The 25,220-nt window shown below is 37.3% G+C and overlaps 1 long non-coding RNA gene across 1 annotated transcript; it reads right to left on the bottom strand.

Moving 5' to 3' along the window:
• Nucleotides 1–9,715: 9,715 nt before the first annotated feature.
• On the bottom strand, nucleotides 9,716–20,999 carry LOC145991446 (uncharacterized). Its single transcript, XR_014442060.1, has 2 exons — nucleotides 20,900–20,999; nucleotides 9,716–10,232 (listed from the first exon to the last, which is right to left on the bottom strand). It is a non-coding gene; the product is annotated as an uncharacterized LOC145991446 (long non-coding RNA).
• Nucleotides 21,000–25,220: the final 4,221 nt, after the last annotated feature.

Below are 25,220 nucleotides of genomic sequence, written 5' to 3'. Positions count from 1 at the left end.
AAACGTTTCCCCAATCCCCACACACACAACACTTGCAAAGCACTTCGAAAGCATAGTAAAGACCTTATGAAACAGAAATACACCGAATATGTCAACACAGTCACAAACTCCTTACTAATTCAAAGAGATTCTGGACATTAATAAATTCACGGAGACAAGCCAAGCGCATCCCTTTAGAAGTAACACACAATGACATTTCAGCTGTTGGTAATGATCGAGCTGAACTATTCAATCTAACATTTCAAAATAATTTTGTTTCAAATGATGTTTTAGATCATCCGCCTATCAAATCTAACAGGTGCGGCAGTGAAACGGCCGATTTGGCAACCCTGGAAATAGTAAGTTACGTAAGGAATCAGAAAACGGGAGTGGTGTCATCTGGACAACAAACCTTTGCCATTGACACTGATATCGGTGTTCAGCCGAGATGGCGTCGTGGACCGGCGAACAACACGCTTTTGCCGTGAAGGTGTTTTACAAAAACGCTGCGCGGCCACGTAGCGAAGAGCACAACAACTGTGTCATCTTTAAAATCCCTTCTGCCGCACTGTGTCCAAAAACTAACTGTAAAATTTCTTCCTAACAGTTTTTGAAAAAGATTGAAATGGGACGTTTACTAGACATGTTACGTGGAACAAATACATAGAAAGTATTAAGAAACTACCCTTCATGTTACAACTCGCATTTAATAATTTTCCCGAGCACGACCTGGTGATACCTTAAAAGCAGTTCAAATTTTTGCTCCAGTGTAAGGAAGAACAAGTAGACGGAAAACAAACAGTTTATCAACAATGCAAAAAAGAAAAAACATAACTCCTATAGGAGTATCATCATTGCTATAGGCAATTATCAAAAACCACGAACAGACCACTTGAAGAAACAAAAGAAGAAATCATAATGCTGACGAAAGAAAAAAACGGCCTCTGATCTTTACAGAGGCTGCCGCCAGTACAGGAAAGGGTGTCCGGTAAAAATGGCAAAAGTAAAAATGCCGACAAGAAGAAAGGAAGAGCAAATGATAAATAACTGATAAGGTTACCAAACCTAATAAAATGTTCGTGGTACAGTTCGAAATCAATCTTACATGATTGCATGAACGTAACAAAGTATCCGAATACGATTACTACAGACTTATTATTCTTCCTTTTTAGAATGCGAACGAATAAATGTACCCACAAAGGCAAAAGTCATAGGCACGTATTCTGAAACTTTCACTTGGTTTACAGCAACAATTCTTATTTATTGTACATATCCAGTGGTTGCGTTTGGGTTCCAAAACTAGGGAAATATAAGTAATTGTTATAAGCAAATCATATGTACATGTAATTCGGAAGGAAGAAAAACATTGATGCAGTATTTAACAAAGATATATTCACCTTAGGTTTAGTCACTTTACAATTCTGTATTTAACTAGCAATATGTATCACCATTAATTTCGTCACTTTACATGCATTGCAACTTTAGGTTATGTGAAACTCCTCGTAAGAAATCCTCCAATGTTCTTTTGTTAGCACTGTAATCAATGCACAAATTTCGCAGTCTTGTGTTGCATTGTCGGTATATATTCTCCTGGTTTTCTTCTTTGGCAGTTGTCCTCTCTCAGCCTGCAGAATAACCGCTTTCACTGCTGCATTTTCTTGTCGGATGCACCTGATTAACTTCCACGCTGTAGGATGCTTGTAGCCCACCAAATGCAAAAACTTGTTGTTCCATCCCTCGCAGATGTTATTTGTACGAGGGTTGTTTGTTAGTGTTGCCTCGTGAGTGTTCCAAGTATGCGGAGGGAAGCGTGGAGGGACGCTTCTGAGCCTCAACGAGTTGTCAACATGTGTTCCAACTCTTCTGAAACTTCCCGATACATAAGTCGCGTCAAAGTAGTCTACCAGTTCTTCGGCCTCAGAAGGAGCAATTTCTTTAAGGTACTTCAAGCAGGAGATCACATCTGGACATGGCAAAATAGCCAGAGAATCAATTTGACAGCAAAAAAAAAAAAAAAAATTTTGTTCGTTCTTTATACATGGTCGAGAGCCCAAGTTCTTGTATTTTTCGCCAAGTACTCTGTCGCAAATGAAAGAAACACCCATTTATGGCAACACTATGTCCAAACTTGTTCTGCACTGCATTGTGAACTGCAATTTCGAAATCACAGACAACGCTCACTGGGGACAGATTGCAACCGAAGCTCTGACACTTGCTCAGTAAAGCCTGCAAAGAGAAAATAGTAGTGCTGTAAATTCCCTTTCAATATTGTATTTGCTATTAAATTAATAAAATCAAGAAAAAACATTTACAAAACAAAATTAAAAATAAATGTTAAACTGTGAAAAATATGTATAAATTCAATGGAATTGGGATTGGGATTTTGAAAAGTTGCAATTTTTCGCGTCTAGGAGAAAAATTTAAGCATAATTCACGCATAATTCCCGGAGCCAATATGGGTTGGCAAAATTTGCGATTTTTTTAAAAAAGAAACATAACCGAGATTTTGTTTTAATCAAGAACATATTTTAAACAAAAAGAGCAAACTAATAAACTTTTTGAACATAATGCCAAGAAGACATATTTTCGAAAGAAAAATGATTAATAAGGAATCTGTTAATTATCTAAGATAGGACTGTGTTCCTAGTCATAAAGTAAACACTTTACTAACTTCCGAAAATACCTATTTATGTTGACCTGACTACATTAGAATGGAATGAATGTTTACCTCAAATAACTCCTCGTAAGTTGCCTGTGTTTTATTTTGCAGTAGTGCGTAGACAACAGAAACAGAACTATCTCCCAATGGAACCAATATAACATACAGTTGGCTGAACAGTCGTGGTGCAACGGCGAAATTTCCATACATGAACCAAGTGTCGGATTTTGAAAGAAGCTCCAGACATTCCCTCGTACCAAATATTAGGATCAGACTTTCAGAGTCAGCACCATTATCGTAGATGAGAAATTGTTCATTGCTTCCTCCGCTCGTCAATTTCCACTCCTCTGAAAGAACAGAAGAAAATACGAGTCATACCATGCGAAATCAACACAGCCTTTGACCTGACCATCTCCGATTTTCATGAAATTTGGGGAATTGAAACTATGCATGGAACTTAGTAAGTATGAAAATTTTTAGTCTCGTGCGTCTTGTAATTGTTAAATTATTCAAGGTCAAAGTTAGCATAAATTGCCCTTTTTGAGCCCGCTTAGCTATACTAAATCTGCTGTAACTCCGCCCCTATTTTGCCTAGGAAGCTCAAGTAAAGCTTATTGTACAGAGAATTGAACAAGCTCTCCAGTGATATGTAACAAGCCTACCTTTGGATAAAAATATAATTTTGTCACGTGACCTTGACTTTTGACCTTTAATATCTCAAAACATATCCTCACCAAAAATCGTGAAAAAAATATATTTGGTCCCTCATATCATACTATAAAACATACCAAAAAATCATTCTGGGACTGCAATGGGATCAGAAGATACAAAATAATGTGTAACTATGTGACTAATAAAAGCCCCATTACATGAACTAAGAAGAGTCAAATGTCCCTTAACACTACCTACAAAATGTGAAGGAGTTATCCTGGGTATAATTGGTCATGAAAGAAATAGGTTAGGCACAGGGAGATCCCTAGCCGTGTGTGTCAAGCACAGGTCCGGCATATTGTTGACCGCCATATTGAATTCAACGCAAGAATTTCAAAGGAAAGGGGGGTGATGTGATATATCAAATGAGGCTAGAATTTCACGAGAAATGAAGTGACGAATGATTTTCCAACGTATCTTACGCCAGCAAAAAGTTATGCGCATATCTTTCACTTACGATATATGCACATTACAATGTCGTCAATGTTCCTGTGAGCACACTCGTTGACGTCTCTCACACTCGCATAGAACATTTGGTAATGTAGCATGTGCAACAACATCGCAAGCAGCAACTATGCCTTTTCTCAGATGGTCAATATCAGGGACTTTTAGTGCATGCACCATTCTCTTCAAATGTTTCTGAAGGCAAAAGTCCTCCTAAGATGTTAGATCTGGGGAATGTGCAGGCCTTTTAATAGATCCCCGTGTGCCCATCAATCTACCTAGAAAATTACCATGAAGAAATTGCGAAAATGTCTACATAGTGTGGTCACACACTGTCCTGTTTCAAAACTCTGGAAAGTGCCATATCCCGTAAGCAAGGGTGAAAAAACCTGTTCACTTAACAAATCCAAGAAGCCCTCACCATTTAAGGTTCCGTTGTTGAATATGGACCAACCATTTCCGTTCGCCATACATTATACCACATAATTAGCTTACCAGCAACAACCATTCGACTGAGCAAATCACAGGTATTGCATATTATTTTTATTAACTTCACCGTGAACATAAAAATTTGCCTCGTCACTGAAGAATTTTTCATTCCAAAGGAAGTGTCACGTAATTGTTTGAGATACTTTTCCCAATATTCTTCACTATTCAACTATTTGGTGAATGTAGCTGATTAAAATCATATGCAATGGTGCGTATATTTTTTTCTCTCCCAAGATGTCAGCGTGATCTCGACGAGTTCCTACAACGTTAGGAGCATTCCAATGCTTTGTTTTTAACACCTCGAAAAGGATAAAATGGTTACAAGCATGCAGTAATAAATTTTTGCTGGTTAAATATATGTTGGATAAACCTTCGTCACTTCATTTCTCGTGAAATTCTAGCCTCATTTGATATATCACATCACCCCCTTTCCTTTGAAATTTTTGCGTTGAATTCAATATGGCGGTCAACAATATGCCGGATCTGCGCTTGACACACACGGCTAGGGATCTCCCTGTGCCTAACCTATTTCTTTCATGACCAATTATACCCAGGATAACTCCTTCACATTTTGTAGGGGGTGTTAAGGGACATTTGACTCTTCATAGTTCATGTAATGGGGCTTTTATCAGTCACATAGTTACACATATTATTTTGTATCTTCTGATCCCATTGCAGTCCCAGAATGAATTTTTGGTATGTTATAGACTATGGTATGAGGGACCAAATATATTTTTTTCACGATTTTTGGTGACATGTTTTGAGATATTCAAGGTCAAAAGTCAAGGTCACGTGACAAGATTATATTTTTATCCAAAGGTAGGCTTGTTATATATCACTGGAAAGCTTGTTCAATTCCCTGTACAATAAGCTTTATTTTAGCTTCCTAGGCGAAATAGTGGCGGAGTTACAGCACATTTAGTATAGCTATTCGGGCTCAAAAAAGGCAATTTCTGCAAACTTTGACCTTGAATAATTTAACAAGTACAAGACTCACGAGACTAAAAATTTTCATAGTTACTAAGTTCTATGCATAGTTTCAACTCCCCAAATTTCATGAAAATCGGAGATGGTCAGGTTAAAAATTGCACATATCTGTGTTGATTTGGCATGGAATGACTCATATGTTAAATCTCTGACTTTATATTCTAACAGACAAACAATGCACAAAGAAATATAATCAGAAAACAGGCAAGCTTGAAGTATATTGAAAGTGTCCAGAATGAAGTAGATACGCTGCAGATATGAAATTACTACATAAGGTCATAAATGGAAACTTAAGATGCAGCATACCACTCCACGAACTGTCCCTTAGAGTGCCTAGTCATAAAACACGGAGCAAGGAAACTTTGAAATTACAATAAATAAATGAAATGTTCTCTTACCGTCCAAAATCAAATCTTCTAGAGTTCTAGGATCACTTGGATTGCACGGACGTTGATTTCTCATAGTACATTTACAGGTATCTTCCCGAGGTAGTCGTGCACGAACACAATCTTGCCCTTGAAGAATCTCTGCATATATTTGCGATGGTACACCGGCCGTGAGTTTAGCTCGATTCTTCATATCATTACGACACTTCGCTATCTTTACAGCATCGTAATCAGGTGGATGCGTATGGTCATAGGAACACACAGGATTTTGTTCATTGAATTTGTTTTTAAAATTCCTCGACACTTGAATTTGTTCCTGTCAGCACACCTGCACCTTATAACATTCTTCAGATCAGACTGTTTTGTATACGGGTATCCTAGGAAGAAGAGCTTCTCTCCACCTTTCTGCGATCTAATAATTTCCATTTCGAAGAAGTAAACAAGTTCGTCTCCCTGAGCGGAATGAGTAACACAAATCAGTGATGGGGGTAGATAAGGGTTGGAGTGAAGTCACACTTGTATTAGACATGTGATTGGTCAGCAGGTGCGCGCAAGATGTAAACTTGTTTTCAGTCAAAATTAAAACACCTGCTATGCTAGCCTCCAAGTTTCATTTCACATGCTTGAAATTATTCAAAAAGGTCACCTTTCATTAACATGCGATTTTATAGTAATTTTATAGAAGTCGCAAGTTCTACCAGATTAAAGAATGAAGAATTTAAACAGCATAATAATAAATTGTATTTGATGTTCCCAAAAATTAACTATTCAAAGACAGTGTTAAGACATCAAAATTATATTTTACAAATGATGTAACGCTAGACATAATTTCTCAATTTTCACAAAATCAGAATATATTGCATTTCCCATTTCTATTCTTGCCATTTTTTCCGCTTGCAATTTTTACCTAAATTCAGGAAGGAGGACACTTAATATTTAGAAACAATTCTCTCCTAAATATAGGGGACTGAAACAGACTGACCATTAAATGTTATTAAAGTGCAATATAAAATTCCATTCCCTACCGAAATACAGAAACATTAATTGTGATACACACAGAAATTGCGGTATTTCTTTCGTAAATACCTTGTCACATGTATAGCCTACTTTTTGCAGAGGAAATTTCTCCGCATTGTCCGAATTTCAATATAACCTGTCCCTGTTACTCCTGCTGTTATAGATTCAGTTCTAGAAAGTTCTTCACGGCCAGCATTCCATCTTTATTCCAGTGAACTAAGTCTGACCTGGAGCTTCTTCCATATCTCCTATTAAAAAAAAAGAATCTTTCAATGTACTTTTGAACCCATGCAGGACTTCAGGACTGAATGTTAAGAACAAAGCTTACTTCATATTATATATTTTCTATATTTTCCAACATTATGCTCTCTCTTTATGTGATATTACAGTGTCTCTTGGGAACTGCTTTTCTAGGCCAAGAAACCAATGTTTATAGCAGTAATTTTAGGGCAATATACACAAAGGGAAGAAAACACCATAAGACTAACCTTTCAAACAAGGAATATAGCACGTGTCCATCTCTCCTTTGGAATAGTTGTCCGACATTTAAAGACATTCCGGTTACCTGAATAGAGAAACAAGATATGAAAAAAATGCATGAATTTTCTACAATAATATAATCAAAGTAGTTACAATAATTGCAGTAATTAAAGTTGAAAATAAAACAATTGCCCAATCTTTTCGTACGTTATCATACACCAACAATGAGAATGAATGTAAAATTTCGAGATGTGTATGTCCAAACTAGCATTTAATAATTGAATTTTCATGATAGAAGAAAGCTACACACATGCCTTCAGAGACTCCAAGCAGCCTTTAAATTTTTTATAAAGTTTTCACGACATCCCTTCTTCATCATATACGGAACAACAGGTGGAAAAAGCATTGTAACAGAGTTTCCCATCCTCTCCAAAATTTCAATGATGCATCGTATATTGGTTGTTATATAGCCTGCCTCTTGTCCCTGAAAATAAACAACTATTAGCTCATTCCACATGTGCACACAGTATATACATGAAATACTTGAAAGCTGGCCTCCCCGATGGCGTAGTGGTAGCATCGTCGCCTTGCGATGAAGGATACCCGTAGGAGGCAATTAGTGGTTCATATCTCACTTTAAACCGTGGATACAGTCACGAGTAGCTTTCATGTGCATAGTGAAGTTAAAACACTAACTCGTTCAATCTATCAATTAAACAAGCAACTAGAAAGATATTTATATTGAAGATACTATTTCAGAAGTGACAATGTTCACTGCCGTTCTTTGTACTAAAACATTCGGAATACAGCTAATCAAACAAAATAACTTGCCTTTAACATATCGTTCGTCCCAACCATGAGAATTATCTTGCAGTAGCTAAGATTTGTCTCTTCAGAATGAAGTCGCCGCAGAAGATCACTTGTTGTCTGCCCGCTGACACAACCCGCATTTTCTCACCCCGTCACCTTGTAGATGAAAAATAATACAATTATCACACGAGCAGCCCTGAACTATGTTACATTTCGCATTCAAAGTCAATTGTAGATGAAAAATAATAAAATTATCACACGAGCAGCCCTAAACTTTTAAATTTACATAAAAATGGCCTACTATGGTAAATATGCAGGATGTCTACGAGTGAAGAAAGTCCTGAAAGTCAAGAAAAAAATCAAAATGTATGCCAAGTCGTCAATAAAAAGTCAAGAAATTATACTTGTGGTCAATAATTTTTGCTATCATAAAGGGACAACACGAGCCCCATATAAGATTATACTGGCTAAGTATCCAGATGCCAGAGCCTTTCTAGTCTGCCAAATGCAGTCCAGGATGCATAAATAGATAAAGCAAGTCCAATTCTCTTGTCAAATATAGCTTCAATTTATCTTAACTTGCCCTTTGGTAGGTTTTTTCCCCATTAAATAGATATATTTTATATCATGATAAGTACGTATGTCAGGAGAAATAAATTTCAAGTGGCTTAAAAAGTTGGAAAGCTCTGTACAGAATGAATTATAAATTATAAACAAATTTCCAATATAAATTATTGGTAAACTGTGAAACAAGATCATTCAAGAATTAGATCTATGGATGAAATATTTAGAAATATATTACAAAAATATTAAGGTATATAGCATTTTTCAATAATTTGCACTGATGAAGAAATGTGTATCAAGTAAAATGAAATGCGAAATGGAAATTGAAAAAAAATGTGTTTCTAAACTTTTGCGTCCTTTATTGCACCTCTTAAATCACTGGTGCACCGTAGATAGCCTAGACATTTCTTAACAAAATTAGAACATTCGTATTATTAAAATTCTTAACCTTAGTTCACTGGTATTTTAAAAATGACCAAGATAGTATATACTTATAATTACATTTTAACTTCAATAATTAGCCAATTACTCTCACTGATTTTTATTAAACTACACATAAAAATATACACTCATACAGTATAAAAGATAGTAGTGAAAACTAAGAATACACCAACATGAAATATAATGAAATATTTGATCAAGACAATACAATTCTAAATTTCAAAACTCTTTTCTAATGGATTACAAATTATTTTCAATACAATAAGATGATCCTTACCCACATTTAACATGCAAAATTAGAATAAATTAAAACTAATTTGAGCTACAATATTATAATTTTGTGTGTGTTAGAGCTTCAACATTTTATTATCGAATACAACTGCATTTAAAATAATTATAATTGCAGATAACCTCTTCGAATTGTTTTCATAAAGGAATTGTTAGCATATAAAATCTAAAACTACCTCCAGTGACATTTGATTTTGTAATAATGAATATTTTAAGTTTCAATCATGATGCTCCGACAGACTTCACATTGGTCTATAGATATATTTGATGCACAGAAGATTTTTTTAAAGTCTTACGACAGGTGGGGCACTTTGAAGATTTTGTATTTGTTAACAGAGAATTTATGCAAGGCTGGCAGAATATATGTCCACAAGAAGTTGACATGATGTTGGTTTTATTCATTTTCATAGATTCAATCGAATCCAAGCACACTGGGCAACTGCTATCTTGAGAACTTGCATTTTCTGGCAACTGGCTTCGCCTTGCAGAAGGCTTATGTTCTGAATGGCTGGAAGGTCTTTCTGTTAGTTGAGGAAATTGCTTAAATGCAGTGCTGGAGAAAGATCTTTTGGAAATATACGACATGATACCGAAGAGCTGCCTGCCCAAGAAAAAGCACACCTTTAAAGTTATAATACCAGCATTAAAAATCCCCTTGCAACCCCGTAGTCCCAGATCAGTGCATACTGCTGCTGTGGACCTGGATTTATTGTTCCTGTTGGAGCAGTCAGAATTAGCAGATAGCTTGAAAGCTGAAGAAGCTGATTTGGCATTTCTTTTGCAAACACTTCTGCATGGGGGAGTCTCGCTGGAGCTTTCTGAACTATCGGCTGAACTATCTGAGGACATGCGAGAAAAGTGGCAGTGGAAAACTATGTCATCTGAAGAGCAATCACTGTCTGAATCTTGACAGGGACAATCAGACCTTCTGCTGTGACTTCTTCCTTTAGATCTTGGCATGATTGATTGATTGTTTCCTGCAACATAGTAGAAATGCAAATACATTACTTAATAATATATTTTGGAATAATGCAGTCACAAGGAACAGTTGCTTTTGGAAAACAAATTCATTACATAAAAAATAAACTGATATGATCATGTATTAAAACTGCTAGCTGCTTTAAAGTTTAGTTATTTCTTAAGAAAGAATTGTAGTAACTTATTCATTAAGATATATCAGACTTTCAGTAGTATTCATTAGAAAAACAGTAGAAATTCAGTTCATGTACTGTTTTTCCAATTCACTTCAAAATCACTGAAAATATGGTGTCAAGAATTAATTTGTCTATTCTTGGATTCATGATTTTATAATATATTGTAGCAACTATTATGCATTATTATTCACATTGTTTTTTTTTCAGTACAGTAGCCCTACTGCACAGTACAGTAGCTGTACAGTAGATCTACAATAGGATTTCAGTACATTTCACAGTACACAGTAGAAGACATTTGAAAACAGTAGAATTTGTCTACTGAAAACAGTAGAAATTTCCAGCAGGGAGGTGGAACAAGGACGTTCCAAAACTGAAAACTTCATTTTACAAAGATTGAGAAAACTCTCCTTCCACCAATTAGTCATGTCTAAAGGAAATTAGTCACTTTCGAGGTGCCAGCAACAGCAGCACAGTGGTATTTGCTGATTACAAAGATACTGCATCTTCCTACAGCTGTATGTGCCAATGTCTGACTGACAAGACACTTTTCAGATAGGGATATGGGAACATTTCCCCTTCTGGTTGCAAATGTTTAGCCCTTTGGGGTATGATATCCATTCTCGAAGAGTTTACTGCAACCTCCCCTCCCTCACCTAAAAACTGGCATATGGAGGATTTTTCCCAGGAGGGGCTCGAATTGCAAAGAGAGAGATAGTACATAGCTGCTTACTAGGGGGCGCAATGCACAAAATATTTAGTTTATTTAGGACTTTACACTCAAAAATGGTAAATGGGGATCATTTCAAGGAAAGTTTACATTTACCACTTTGGTTTTTCCCGGGTCTTTCACTGTTATTTGAAAAATGTTGATTCTTTCGAACGGGGCTGTAGCCCATCAGCCCTCCTCTGTACACGCCAGTGCCTGGAAAGATTTCAAATAGTACAATGATATGTATGCTAGCTATAAAGTTGTAATACTAAATGAGCGAATAGCACACTCCTGTCGCCGAAGTTTCTTCGTAGGTAAATGCTGCAACAGCGCGCGTCTGCCAGAAAGGCTGGTCCCGCACCGGAAGAAAGAGCGGTACGCCCTATATTCAGCTTTTTTTAAAAAAAAAAAAAAATTAAAAGATCTTGCAAATATACTATTTAGATGGAATGTTTTTGCCCTGTCAAGTCTTAAAAATAGTAATTAAATCTAAATCTTTTTATGAAGCAATTATCAGAAAATTAAAAGCTCGCCATATATTTTCAAATGTGGGAAGTAGGCCTCTCTCTTTGGTTGAGCGAGCGTGGCAGCGGTGGCGCCAGGATTATTCATCTAGGGATGCGGAAAGAAATTGAGGGGAAATTCTGAGGATAAATCTTATTTTTACTCGTTACAGAGGGCAATCTCTGCACTATGAAGGTACAGTGTAAGGAAAAAAAGAGAGATGCAAGACATGATTAAATTTATAAATGTTGAAGCAAGTTATCGTGAAAATTTGTATAAATGTTGTACATGAGAAATACGAGAATAATTTGTATTCTTTCTCCGATCTCCTTACTTTGGGCCCGCCCGCTCTGTTATGTTACGCCCCTGTCCCCTCCCTTTAAATACCACCCTGGGCAAGCAATTTTTACTTTAAAAAGAACATGTTAGTTTTCAAGTAGTTCATGATTAATTTTAAACGAGATATGTTCATTTCGGCACTCGCGAAAAAAATTGCGTCCCGAGAACATTTTCAGGGACACCGGGACATTTCTTTAAATGTCGCGTAAATACAATCCCGTATATACGGGACGTCTGGCAACCCTAACTACAAATTAATAATTTATAACTAACCTAATTGGATACCAATTACCATTTACCACTCAATCCTCATATTAACATTGGGCCTCCCCGATGGCGCAGTGGCGTCCTTGCCTTGTAAACTAAGGATCCCGGGTTCGATACCCGGTGGAGGCACATAGTGGTTCGGATCCCACTTTAAACTATAGGTTCAGTCCCCATTAGCCTTTCTGTGCATAACGTGGACTTAAAACAACAATTCAATCAACAATCATATTAACATTGGCGTAGAACTGCTCATTGTCGATATGTCAAATAAGAAGCTGGACCGTCGACCCACTGTACACTTCGCAACATCTTATTTGACCGCCCTGAAAAATTTCAAAGTCCGGAATTCGTAAATTTGGCAGCATAGCGCTTCAGAGCCAACTAAGAGTAGCCAACTTTGTGACATTTATTCTTCCTGAATGAAAACGCTCGTGATTATTTTTTTCATTCTTTCACATTCCATAAAGTAGAGATACCCTAAAGCAGTAATAAAATATATGAGTAGACAAAAAAATGTTAAGTACAAATACGAATGTTGAAAATATTTCAAGATTCTTCGTTCTGAATTTGAAAATAGGGAAATTTATGTGCATTGTGAAACACTGAACAGGTTCTCATCCACCTGGAAATAATTGCGGTCACATTTGAATGCAAGAAGGCAAATTTATGATGATTTTATGCGAAATGTTTAGTAAAGATACCTTGCACAACACCAAACTATTCTGCAAAGTGTGTCTTTTCCTTGGTTCTTGGCGAAAAATGGTTCGAAACTCCGGCACAATGTTGCTTCAACTGAGATTAACGTGCTTTACTGAGCTTTCTGTTAGCAATCTCCTGGAGTAGTTGGTTAAATGACAGCACATTCGTGTTTTTTTTACTGTTTTCGTCAAGATAGAAATATCGTAGGTTCAAATCCCACCCTTTCCTTATTATTTCTTCCTTTTTATTTGCAGAGTACGAAGTGTTCTAATAACGTAATATAATATTATATGATATTACTGTAAATATTTATGCGATGCATGCTCAGTGGCGGCGATCAAAACTGATGGGGCAAGGTGGGGGAGGGGGGGGCAAGGACAGTTTCTTTCCCTTGGTAGATAATGTTAAGTATAGTGCGGTGTCATCTGCCCCTCCACACTCCATAATCGTCACCACTGTGCATGCCTCAAGTAATGCTTCTACTAATGTTTTTAATCTTTCAGTGATTGGCAGGATTTTAGGAAATATTTTTCCTTTCATTCAGCTGTTATAAGTTAACACATATTAAGAACTTACATATCAACTTTCTGCATCCGGAAATGCTGGACATAAATCGCATAAATATCAACTGAAATATCCAAGAAACGTAGATAAGCATTCTCGTAAAAAGCAGTTTACTTCCCGAAAAAGATTTTGCAAGGAAGTAGGTTTGAACCCATGACCTTTCATTCCACAAGCAAACGATACCCCTACACCACACATGCACTCGGTTCGGATCCCACTTTAAACTGTAGGTCCAGTACCGATTAGCCTTACTATGCATAAAATTGACTTAAAACACCAAATCAATCAATTCATCTCCTTTCAGAGTGGGCTTTTTCCTAGTCGGCCAGCATCCGAAAATACAGTTCTGCTTCGCGTACACCAGAGTGTAATAGCATTTAATATTGTGACTAATTTTACTTTAAAACTACAGATTAAAGCGATAATAGTGTCCAGAAAAAGAACCTCAAAGTAGATCGTCACAAAGTATTTTAATCTATTGCCAAACATTTCAGTTAAGAATAATATTATGCTTTTCCATTGACCTTATTTTCGATTCATGGTGAATTTGCTAAAAGGACCCCGTCAAGAAATCTAAATGTGTAGGTTTTGCTAGTAAATGCATATAAAATGCACGAAACAACAGGGGAGGAGAAAAATAAACCTCAAAAATAAGTAAAAATGCAACAAAAACTTTTAAAAATACTGACAAATAAAATAAAAGCAAAAAAGGCCGAAAAATGCAAAAAAAAAAAATGTAAAATAGAAAGTGTTTTCCGGCTCTAACTGAAGGGAAACGGACATGATATCAGGTTTAGCATTGTTTATAAGGGTCAGAAAAAAAGTTGATTTTTCATCAACTTCCGGATCCTAATTAGTAATTATGACCATTGAAAAAGTTGGAGGTAGCTTACTTAAAATTTTCTTGCTGAGGGATCGTATCGTTCCATACCTCCACTTTATAATACAGAAAAAAATCAAGTTCATATTTCGAAAACGACTTGGAGTTTTCCACCACGAAAATATGTTTTTCATAGTTTGAAGTTCGTTAGTATTATCTTTCAAGGTTTCCATTGTTTTAATTTCACACATATTTTATATTCCATACGTTGAATATCCCTTTCCTCTCTCATTTCATACAGTCTTTGGAAAAAAGCTGAAGTTTCTTGTCAAACAGGGTCTGGTTCAAATGACTCCTTTTCGCTCTCCTGTTCCTACTTTAAACAAACAACAAAATACTTCGTAACTAAACAATTGCTTGTTCAAAACACGGAATTTTTACACAATTTACAAAATATGACAAAACGCCGATAGACATGTTCATCATTTTTCCCTTACAGCGTTTCTCGATTATATCTGAATTCGTTTCCTCATGAAAATTGCCATGAGGAAATTATAGATATGACATTATGTGTGAATTTGTTTCTTCAAATTGGTAGCAAATTTTAACATGAGCTATCTGGAGAAGAGGTAGCGTGCTTGATTTTCACGAGGGAGGTCATAGGTTCGATTCTCCACATAGGCAGAATTTTTTCAGGAGTGTATCGTTGGATGTCAAGTTTATCCACCGTGCTAAGAAGTTAACATTGGTCTCTATATTTCACGAGAGGAAAGGAAATAGTTGGAGGAAGTTATTTCGATGTTAGGAGGACGTCACATGACACGTGGAATGCGCAGAATCAAGTTACATAGAGCTAAATCTGTAATGGTGGTTTCGAATATTGCAAACTTAGTGCGGAAAGTTTGTTAGATCTGATACTCGTACTTTCTCTTCAAAGAAGACAAACATTTTAGATACAAAGCAGTTAGGAATTAACGATCATTATGAGGTTTTGAATTTTTTTTTGTTTGCCACTCACTATATAAATCGTCGCAATAACAATTTACTTATGTTAATTAGCGATTTACTATTCGTTTTAGACGCATGGTAAGATGGTGGTGAGGGGATTGACAACAGTCATTACGAAGGAACGGACATACAATTACCAATCTTAGCAATTTGAACTCATTAAACGCTCCCCTTCGTTACAGTAATGCACTACATCACTATTCAACATAACTGCATATCTTTTTTTAGTATATCGAAATCAAATAATCAATATTTTAGGTGTCAGTGAAGAACAAACAATACATAACTTAAATAACATTACATTTTTCATCCTGAATACATATATGTGATTTGTGAATTAATCATGATGTGTGTGTTAACACGACATATGAACAATAACTAAAAACAAAAGTTTTAACTTTAAATCCTGGAAATCTCCAACTTCTAAGGGAAAATATGGCCAGAAGGGACGTCCCTCAAATGTGCATCGGATTCATTTTTTAAATATTCTGTTCAGCAAACAAAAAAAAAGAAAGAGGAGAGGGTGGGATTTGAACCAGCGACCTTTCACGCTCGACGAAAAATAAGGATAGCAGCGCCTAACCAACTACTCTACTTTAACTGAATGACGTTGCACCCTTAAAAACATGTTGACGTTTATGAAGACTCCCACCTTCCTGTGTTTCAAGCACCATTTCTCGACAAGTCGTGTAAAATATATGTTTTTGAGAACTGTTCGATATTATGCAAGGTATTGTAAATAAAATGTCGCATAAACTACTCACAAATTTGCTTCTTTCTGGACAAACTTAATGGCAATTTCCTCCAGGTGGAGAAAAACTCTATTCAGTGATTCAAACCCCCCAAATTTCAAGTCGAGCACGCAGAATCGTAAATATCCCTCAAGGTTCTTTTTCAAATTTATTATTTCTGTTTGATTGTGTATTATAATAGCGGTTTATAGTTTCTAAGTTCATGGAAAGTGTTAAATTGAAAACCTCTCACCGCAGCGTTTTTCGTCTAGTGGAAGGACCTACTCAAAGTTGGCTACTCTCACCTGGAGCCGAAGTGCAATGTTGCTAAGTTTACGATTTCGGGACTTAGAATTATTTTGGGGCGGTCAAATAAGATGTTGCGAAGTGTACCCCCTAGAGTATTACGTCGATTTTTTTAAATCGACAGATTTCAACGTTTTACGTAATATAAAAGTGGTTCCAGCGTTAGGAAACCACAAATAACGGAGATATTTGATCGCAAAGTATGACCCGCGTAAGCACAAGAAACTCCTATTCCGGACTACTATTGCTCATTTTTTCCCGTAAAAAATTTCCCAAACAGCAGCAAAACTAACACTCCTGGCATATCCTGACATTACTACGACCCCAAATTTTAACTATAAGCCTAACCTAACCTTTGTGGGGCTACCCGTGCATGAAGTCAGCGCCAAATTTTAAGTGCAGATTCGTGATTACGAGGCCTAAATTATTGACTATGCAAAAAATGAAAGAAATTGAGGAACCGTCCGGTATTGTAAAAATCATGCCACAACCATTTCCAATACGAACGAGAATATATATTTTTTTTAAAAGAAAGTACTAAGCTTAAAACAATGCACTTTCTGCTAGGTGGTTGCCCGGCCGAAGAACGCCACGATACTGAAAATGTCTATACACTCCCCAATATGAATTTTCAATAAATAGCACTTACCACACTAAAAACGCACGCCCACCTTGCAAACAAAATCCCTGTACCATGTGACATGAACCGAAACATCGTCTGCAGTAAATCTCGCGCGGCCTGACGTAACACCAAGATTGCCAACTTTCAATCTCTGATATTTCCAACACTGCTCCAAGTTACAAAACACAAATAACGTAAGATGTTCCTTCATATCACATGCAAATGGCAATTATGAAAATAACGTCATAAATTGTCCCATCAAGAAACTAATTACCCCACTATAATAAATATTCTAAAGCTAAAAACACAAATCGTTCGTATAGAACATAATCTTCATAAATGACACAAAAATCATCACCTTATCGCGGGGGTACGGAGCGTCGACGGTACCTAAGAAGCGACTCACGACTGGCAAAGGCAGAATGGGCGCTATGCACCGGATGTTTACATTTCTGTATTTCCTTGGCGCTGGCGGGGACTGCACTTCCGGTTTTGAAAAGAGCACCATTGAATTCAAAGGTGTAAAGGCAGTGTCTTCGGAAAAGGAGACAGTATTTGTGTGGCTTTTGGTTTCAACATGAGATAGGGAACAATCAATTGTTCTCAGGTATCTATGGATCGTTTTCAGACAGACCCGATCAGTGGATTTAGGCAGTAAAGCGAAATGATTGGACACAAACACGAGGGAGTAGGCTCTACAGTCAGCACTTCATCAAATCAAATGAAAATATTTTACGTGTTTCGAAAATTATAATTGTCTAGCGCACATGTGTTGATTAAATTTAAAAGTTGGAACTATTTATAATCATATTATAACGCATTTGCCTTTTGGTTGTTGATAAGCGCTCTCTCCATGGACGTCGGTAGGGCACTCAAAAATTTCAAGTGATCCATTTTTTTCCCGATCTTTTATAAGGAAATAAGCTCGGTGACGAACTGTATTCCACTTGTTGACATTGGAAAATTCGCCAAACCGGAAGTTCTTTCCCCGCCATCAATAATCGATTTGTCTGATGGATCATTTTTTGTTTACTCAGGAATAACCCCCATACAGCTATCACTTGTTCCTTTTCTTGGTCAATGGAATCAGAGTGGAGTGGATAATATTCAGGGCTTAGGTGATGTAAAAAGTTTTCTTTATTTCGTCATGCCAAAAAGAAAGTGTTCTTATAGTAGTGATTATTCTAAACAAAGGTCCTCTTAAAAGACGCCAAGTGTTCACTCAAATATTACTATATATTGTCAAAATGTTAAAAATTCGACATTAACAATGGTTTAAACTGCAATTGATTTTGTAATGTTTAAAAATGTTATAAAAATAAATTTAACTATATCCATGTCTATATGTCCCGTTTTTTTATTTTAGAAATCTGGAAACCCTAGTTTAGTCCCAAAATTTTCAGAGTATATACATTGTTTCGTGAAATGTTAAATTGAGAAGTTTCCGTTAACTGGATTATATTCCGATTAAATACATACACCGTGTCCCAAAAGTCCGGTAACACTTTTATTAATTCATTATACAAAAACTACAAGTGATATAGCTTTCGTGTATATGTCATATGAAAGAGTATCTCAAATGTTTTTTTTAATGTATGAGTTCACAATGCCTCGATATGGGAATCATGTGTAACACGACATGTCTACATGGTAATCAAATTCTTGCCATACTCTTTGGAGCATATCTCTGGCAAGAATTGTATTACCGTGTAGACATATGTCGTGTTACACATGATTCCCATATCGAGGCATTGTGAACTCATACATTAAAAAAAACATTTGAGATACTCTTTCATATGACATATACACGAAAGCTATATGACTTGTAGTTTTTGTATAATGAATTAATAAAAGTGTTACCGGACTTTTGGGACACAGTGTATATGGATCACCTGATTTCATTAGGCGTTGTTTTGAAAAAATTGTCCCAGCGTTAGTAGACAGTCACAGACAATGAAGAAAAATAAATTACTTTAATTCATTTATGTCTTTTGTTCATCTCAAATTAGTATCAAATAAAAATACTTTTGCCACGGTGAAAAAAACGATACGAACTTGTGCATCAACCCAATATTGAAAGAAAATAGTCATTATAGCAAAGTCAGCCTCCCATTCTGTCGACAAGTTTCTTCGCTGGGATAGTAGCTGCAGCTGCTTGGTGCTCTTTTCACAGAATGAACCATCGACGTCGTTGCCGATTTTCTTTGAAAAAGTTCTGAAACTGTTTACACACTTTTTTTCACGAGAAAAGAATACAATAATGCACGGGCGAGACTTAAAAATAGTCTCGAAAGAGAACCAAATTCCTTGATTTTTCTATTTTCGATCGTTCTTTGTTGAGTACAACGTAAATTACTTATTTTTTATTTTACTTCTCATCTCCTACACTTAAAGCATCATACGCCCGTAGTTTCTTTTGTTTGTTCCTATAATCTACACAAATTCCATGGACATTGGACACTCACACAACCCAGACTCTATACTGTCCTCAAAGCGTTTACATTGACAGAGTGGTCTGTCGAATTTACGCGCCAGTGAAAAAATCGATGGGAGAGGAAGCAACTCTGTCAAGTCACTGTCCTCCGTGGACAACCACTAGACTGTCCTGACTACTGGAGCAAATACTGGCTCCAGTACTCTCCCCAGTTGTTTACACGGGGAGAGTAGCTCGCTCCAGCTACTCTCCTGTCTACTCGACCAACGTAAACCAGGCTTAAGAGATCTTGCAAATAGACAATTAACGCGGAATATTTTTGTCCTGTCTTACAAATAGTAATTAAATATTAAATGCTTTTTTATGAAGCAAGAAATTATCAAAAAATGAAACCCATCCTTGGTCGCAATGTATTTTCAAATGTGGAAAGTTTCTCCTTCGCTGAGCGAGCTTGGAGAGATCCGATCTATTAAGGTATTTACATACCTAACGCCGCTTTGTGTCTGTTGACCCAATTTGCTTCTAATTTGCATTTACTCACATTTAAATTTTGTTATTTTAGCGTCGCCTTTCTGCCACTATTGGCTAATTGCGACGACGAGAATGAGCAGCGATTTCATGAAATAGATGAAGGGACACTCACAAAGAACACCCATGCTCGGTCGGGGCCAGAACCCTGGATTTTCGGTGGAGAGCATTTAGTCCTACTAGATATCTTTCGTTGCTTTAAATAAATTTTGCTTTGCTGGAACTGAACTTGGTAGCGCGTAGCTTTTAACTACAACTGTTCATTCTAAAATATTCGTATTTACAATGTTAGTGTGGTAATAAACACACACACACTTTCGTAAATTGTACATTTTCGAATGAACATTTTGATGAAATACAAAATTGTTAAGTGTTTATGCAGAATAGATATTTAGTGTTTGTGTTTCGAGGTTTTATCCTTCCCTAGTCCCTCCCAAATAACTTCCTAGAATTTTGTTCCTAATAAGAACCTTTAAATAAAACTATAATTTCACGTCAATCCAACTCAAAGTTGTTAAATTGCCACTGTTCAGTCTTCTAAAATTGTGGCCTAAACCGAACCGTAGTTGGAGTCAGCAGGACGAAAGACGAGGCAATCAGGCACCGGTCAAAAGGATATAAAGTTTGTAAAGAGCAAGCGTTGGCTCATTAAATTATTATTATTGTCGGTTCTTACTTGATAATTGTACTGCACAGCTAGATATGTTTTACGCTTTCGACAAAAAAGGAACACGAGAACTAAGTTTACTTATGTTACGAAAATGTAGCTGCTCCCTCTTCGACTGCTGTTTTTGTAGAAACATACAACTCAATCCTTATAATTCTCGAGCACACAACATTAGGCATTTATGGTCGATAATGGAGTCATTTGCGACATTTGCAGAAGATTGAACTACATTCCTGTACACAGACTTGGAAGAGATTTAGCCTAATAGACCAGGCCGATGCTTATCACTCACCTCCTTTCCTTCGCTTTGGTTCCAGATCAACTTGCCATATACCAAGGCACTTCCCTTCCCTAACTGCACACCCGTGACATTGGCCGTCGAAGAATACGTGAGCAACCTAGTGAGCAACTGTCTGTTGCGAGAGCTAGTCAAATCAGCTATTGAAAACATGTGTATACAAGTTGTGAGACTTTCATCCAGTATGTCACCTAGGTTATTTTTCATGTGGCAATTTACAATTGTAGCACGGCCAAGAGGCCGAAACATGCATGCTTCAATAAAAAAATATTATTATTATAAAAATAAGTTGTCTGAAATATGGCGTAGTGGTAATCAAGCGAACCGGCAGGGAGGAGCCCCTGAGATTTCTGGAAAGAGTTAATGTAATTCGAATGGTTAAATTGTAGCGATATTTTAAAACAAAATATTGTTTTCTGTGACTTACAGGCTGCAAGTTACAGCAATTATTATTATTATTATTATTTGAAGTAAGCTTACAGTCTATTTTACACTGAGAAAATTCTTCGACCGGATCGGGAAATTTTCCGAACTGGATATTTTCTAAATTTCCCGCTGCGGTGAAAATATCTGTACACACTATTAGTGAAGAAAATATCAAGAATTAACCTCTTTTAAATAAAATCCTTTGAAATTTCGTGGCTGCTCAGCATTACGAAAAGTCTGGAAAATCATTTCCCGAAGACGGAATCTGACCTTGATAATTCACACCCCGTCATTTTGAATTATTATTATTATTTATAATAATAATAATAATAATAATAATTTTACAGTAATTATTTATTTACAATTCCTGGACCTTTAACAACCTTGCTTTTCAGTAAAAAGCCAATTAAGAAAAATATTTGTATGGCGTTGGTTGTACAGTAGGGTGCCGTACTGGCACATGAACATGGAGATGGGATTCGATTGGAATGAGTCCAGGGTTCGAATCCCGGTCCAGTCATGGGTGTTCTTTGTGAGTGTCCTTTCATCAATTTTATCACATCATCACTTATTCTGGCGGAGTGGTTAGCACAGCGCGCTACGACGCCAGGGGTTCCGGCAGGGCTGTAGTAGAGGGTATCCGGCGGTATACGTGAGCTTATTACGGTCAAATACTTCTGACATCACGTGATCGGAGACAATGTTGAGAATATGAAATCTACTCTGCCCCCAGAGGAAGAATCCTGCGTGCACCTTGGCTTTGAGCTGCACCTGCTCACAAGGCTCGAACAACCCAGCAGTGTTTGAGACGAATGTGCACGACTTCATTTCCTTCTCAGATTGGCCATCTGGCAGTCCTGAGTCCAGACCTCACCCTCTGGACTACAAATTGTGGCCTGTGCTTCAAAACATGGCTTGCAAAAAGAGACACTCCAGGAATTCGGCCCACCTCTCTGTCCCCCTGTATTCCGCTCTTGTGTTAATCTTAAAATGTCACAATGTTGATTGCGTTTCATTCCATCAGGACATTATGAATGTCTGAAAAATTAAATTAGGCCATTTGCGAGGATGTCGCCGACCAGCGCCCCTTCTGGGTCTTCCAAGGGTTTTTTGGTCGCCTCCTTTGTTCGTTTCATTCCGCCCCTTGCTTTATGTCTCTCAAAATGCCACGTAAAGTTTGTTGGCTTTTTACTCCAAAATCCAAATGTGTAAATTATTCACCAATATGTAAGAACAGCGTTTGAAGTGGATAATACTAGCTGGGGGAGATATTTGGTTGAGTTAGTTGGGGGATGCGTCTATGCTCTATGCGAATTAAGATTTTTGCTTTTGGGGAGGGGGAGGCGGATGCTCACTCAGTGGTGTATTTGTGACTGCAGTTCGAGAAACAGATTTTGTTTTGATGTGCAAATCTGTGTATGTTACCAGTCAGTAAACTAAACTATTGCCTTGCGGTTCTAAGTACCCTGAGAACATTGGTGCTGACTTCGGTCATTAAATCTTATGATAAGATTTACACGTAATGTAGAAACACTTAGCAACAAGGACTCATACACAAAAGATATATGAAACTAGTAGCATCGAAAGGTTGACCAAATTGATGTTGCCTATTTCAAGTGTAATGCCCACCTAACCCACCAACAAGTTTCTTGTGAACGTACAAGTAAAATATCGGCACTATGCCATGACAACTTAAGTGGAAAACAGCCTGCTGTTGTCTCGGCTCGGTGAGGTTGGTCAGTTACAGAATGGTGCCCTTCTTTACTGCAGTGCATACTATTCCACAAGGAAATCCTTGATCACTGAACCCATTAATGGACACGAATGGTTTCTTCATTGTATTTGTTTTAAATGGTATACTGTATGCTTTCATTTCTATTTTCTTTAAGGGGGAATAAAAACATCCCTGGCAGGGATAAAAATAATTTATTTTGCCGGGATAATTTTTTTGGGGGGGGGGGGAATCTCCGGCATCCCCCCCTGTTAATTCGCACACTGCTTATATGGTTGAACATGGTGACAATGAGACAGCTGGGTGGATGTTTTGTAAGAATTTTGATAGCTAAGAGATACTGTCCCCCGCATCCCTTAATTCGAGTAAGTTTCTCAGCGGAAGTCGACCAAAATGCCCCCTCAAAGGCTTCATGAGGGGCGCGACCGCCCTCTCCGCCCCTCCATTTAGACCACCCTCGTGGCCTGCATGCTCTCTTTAGGGATACCCATGACCAAAACTGAGAGCAAGGGGTCGAAAGCTAGAAGGAAGACCAAGAAAAAACGTAAGAGAGAAAGTTGTTATCAATAAAAGAGAGAAGAGAAAAAAGTAGACACTCTTTCCTTTACCCAGGCACAGCCTCAAATCAATGTGTACCTGGGGGCAACCCTGGAGGGGATAGGCGACCGGAGCGTGGTGCTGATCACATCACCTCCAAAATGTCCGAGATCGAGAATATGTAGTGGGGGTGTGAGGCCCTACCCTCACATACCGGCACCTGAGATGTGCTTTAAAGGCATGGTGTTGTATGCAGAGGGAACCTTACCTTTGACCGTACCTAATATGAAATGTTTATTTGCTGCAGAGTCTATATATAGAGATTGTTTTCCTAAGCTTCATTTTGTGGCAAGTCTTTTTATAGTTGGTTTCTGCATTATTTACGATGACCATTATACTCAGGAAAACTCCTTTACATTTTGTAGGGGGTGTTAAGGAACATTTGACTCGTCATAGATCATGAAATGGGACTTCTATCAGTCACATAGTTACACATATTATTTTGTATCTTCTGATTCCATTGCAGTCCCAGAATGATTTTTTGATATGTTTTAGAGTGTGGCATGAGGGACGAAATATATTTTTTTCACGATTTTTGGTGATGACATGTTTTGAGACATTCAAGGTCAAAAGTCAAAGTCACGTGACAAAATTATATTTTTATCCAAAGGTAGGTTTCTTATATATCACTGGAAAGCTTGTTCGATTCCCTGTACAATAAGCTTTATTTGAGCTTTCTAGGCAAAATAGAGGCGGAGTTACAGCACATTTAGTACAGTTAAGCGGGCTCAAAAATGGAAATTTATGTTAACTTTGAATTACAAGACGCACGAGACTCAAAATTTTCATAGTTACTAAGTTCCATGCATAGTTTCAACTCCCCAAATTTCATGAAAATCGGAGATGGTCAGGTTGGAAATTGCACATATCTGTGTCGATTTGGCATGGAATGACTCACATATATTTGTACGATTATTGTCCCATTGAAATGATATTTGATATTCTATATATTCGAGCGAACCAAGCTCGAGCGTGGGAGATTCGATCGAGTATTTTCGAGCGAAAGTGGTCCAATGCAGTACTCTATTCACTATGCATTTGTTATCCACAGGAAGGAAAATTTTTACCAAAAAAAGAAGAAATACTGTTCAGTGATCACTAAATTATTAAGTTACATCTTCTGACATATCAGTAAATAATCCACATAATAGGAGGATTGGGATCCATGAGGAGGGTAATTAGGGATACAGGGAATCGAACACCATGACGGTGCAAACCATTATATAGTTTGTCTCATTCTCTATCAAATTCTGGACATTGTAGAAAGAGATGTGTGGCATCTTGATTAATTTCCCTACATGTGCAGGCTTGTTTTGATATGTGTAAACGTGCTAGAAGTTGACGAGCTGTATCTCTGCGGGCGCCCTTGACTAATTCGCGCAGATACAAGTCCGTAGATGCTACCTACTCGCCGTTGAGTGGTCAACAGCTCTTACAAAGTTAAAGGAGAATGACACCCATTGGCTAAGGCAGCCGGTAGCTCCTCCCTTTGCTACTGCGCAGCCAGTCGTGGTCAAGGTTCACCCGCAAAGATACAACTCGTCCACTCTAGGTGATCAT

Source organism: Lepisma saccharinum, chromosome 8, assembly GCF_977018435.1.
Source record: "Lepisma saccharinum chromosome 8, izLepSacc3.1, whole genome shotgun sequence".
Taxonomy (NCBI): Eukaryota; Metazoa; Arthropoda; class Insecta; order Zygentoma; family Lepismatidae; genus Lepisma; species Lepisma saccharinum.
The sequence above is the reverse complement of the archived record's forward strand: the minus strand, read 5'-3'. Positions and strand labels throughout refer to the sequence as shown.